The sequence below is a fragment of the Parasteatoda tepidariorum genome, chromosome 6 (assembly GCF_982258835.1).
Source record: "Parasteatoda tepidariorum strain Cologne lab strain chromosome 6, Ptep-v5.0, whole genome shotgun sequence".
NCBI lineage: Eukaryota > Metazoa > Arthropoda > Arachnida > Araneae > Theridiidae > Parasteatoda > Parasteatoda tepidariorum.
This window is the reverse complement of record NC_141760.1, coordinates 72,089,165-72,091,208: the sequence shown is the minus strand read 5'-3', so window position 1 is coordinate 72,091,208 and position 2,044 is coordinate 72,089,165.

Here is a 2,044-nt window from a genome sequence, read left to right as displayed (position 1 = left end):
TATGTTTATGTCCGACCTTGTCAAACAACGCCCAGTCAAATCTCTAAGAACTTCAGAACTATTTGTGTTATTGAAAGCTATTATAATTATTATTTTAACTCTTGAAAACTCGAAGGTATTAATTTAGCCGCTGATGCTGAAATTCGTTTAAAAATATTAATTATTCCATCAGGCACAAATGTTCGAAAAATGATTTTTTCGCATGACTTCAGCATTAGCCATTGTTACAAATAAAACTGTAGACTGTTATACTGCACATTCAATTATTTTTTACTAGCTCAAAGATCACAAAGCTATCTAAAGTGTTTGCTTTGTTTATATTTGTGCCTTTAAAACGCGTTTCTATAGAGTAAAACAATTTTAAATCAATGCTAATTTAAATAAATAAAAATAAAAAACTAAAAATTAAAATCAATAGGTAAAATTTCTTTTTCGTGCAAATCCATAAAAAGTTTGATATTAAAATTATATTTGATTTTAAAATTATATTATACTATTATATTATAAAATTATATAATAATATTCTTCCGAATTTAAAAATAAATTAATGGCCATAACTTTCAAAATTAAAAATAATTAAATAAATAACAACAATTTTGCAAAAATATTAAAGAACATAAGCATATTATTCAATAAAATTTTAGGTCACTTTGACTTTTCGATTTCCTAGAAATGTACTTTTAAATCGTTACTTTTTTTGTTTAGTACTTGTACTTTTACTTGTACTTTTTACTCGTTACTTTTTAAAAGTAACGTTGCCATATATGCACATGAGAGCCAGTAAAGGCGCATTTTTACCAATATGGTGAAAAAAAGAAAAATCTTAACTTTTTTCTCCCAGAAAAAAAAATCCCAAAGCTTCCAGAGTATAATAAAATTTAGTGTATTTTCTGGATTGAAAAGATTTTGTATGGAACATAAAAAATAGAGTGATTTTTATCGTAGTTCTTTGGTAATTACTAATGTAAAAATTGCCAATAAAATATGTTTTTATTATCATGATTCACTATATCCATTATTTTGATAAGATGTGTTTTTATGAAATCTAAATATGTTGGGGATCACCGAGATAATTTTCGTAATGCTTTACAAAATTACATATTCATTTTAAATAAGTATTTGTTACAAAAATTGTAGCAACGAATTTAGAGATGTCACGAATTACTCTGTGTTTGATATGCAACACTTACATATATTTGCCAGTATCATTTATAAAAATATTAGCTGTTTAAAAGAAAAGAACTACATGCAATGAAAAAAATGTAATATATAAGCTTCTAAATGTTTAAGTTGTAATATATGTATAAATATGTAACCACTTCATAAAACAGAGAGTACAGGAGTCTAGAATTCTTAACACACTTAATTTAAACACTTGAAAGCATCACGAAATGATTAACCGTAATCTAATTCAACTAAGTGTCGCCACATATCAACACAGAGTGTCGCCATTTCAAATAAATTATACAAAGCATGTTAAGCAGATTATAAGATCTATTAATATTCTATTTGGTAAAAAGTGGCTTTTTATTATAAGATCTATATTCCATTTAAAAGAACTTATTACTACATATTATCTTACAAAAGGTAATGGAAGTTTTAAAATTACCAAATAACTGATAAAATAAATGACACATTCTGAAAAATAGTCTGGTAACTTTATAATTATTTTTCAGAGTATTTAACCATAACATCTATTTTTTCAGTTTAATTTACTCGTATTTTTATGAGATGTGTGGGTAATAAGAACCATAATTTTGAATATTAGAGTTTCTGATAAACCGTTATCATAAAGAACAGAAAAATTATCAAATAAAATAAGGTACTGTAAATTTTGGTGTTCATTGCCAGAATTCTTGCTCTTTTAATCAGAAATGTTTTTACCGTGCAAATCTAATTTTTTGCAAGAATTTTACGCACTGTCAAAAAGGATTTTTTTTTTGATGTTTACCATTTTCTAAACAACAGGCATTATTTATAAAAAAGTAGAGAAATTTTCTGCTATTTAAAAGTTTATTTTAAATGAAAAGTAAATAGAAATTAT